The following is a 252-nucleotide window of genomic DNA, read 5'->3' on the forward strand; positions in this document are numbered from 1 at the left end:
CATTCTAATACATCACTCAGAATTAAAAATCAGTATTTGAATGTTACAATTAAAAATTAGTATTTGAATGTTCGAATTAAAAATTAGTATTTGAATGTTATAAAATGTGCAAGGAGACATTCCGTTCAGATTTCTCATCTAGTTATCAGCTTATCTGAAGAAAAAATGCTTAATTATGAATGTTAATTAATGAACGGTTAATTGAGTGAAAATGTATCATCATCTTACTCCCATCTGCCCATCTCCCATCTG

The sequence above is a fragment of the Penaeus monodon genome, chromosome 21, assembly GCF_015228065.2.
Source record: "Penaeus monodon isolate SGIC_2016 chromosome 21, NSTDA_Pmon_1, whole genome shotgun sequence".
Classification (NCBI taxonomy): domain Eukaryota; kingdom Metazoa; phylum Arthropoda; class Malacostraca; order Decapoda; family Penaeidae; genus Penaeus; species Penaeus monodon.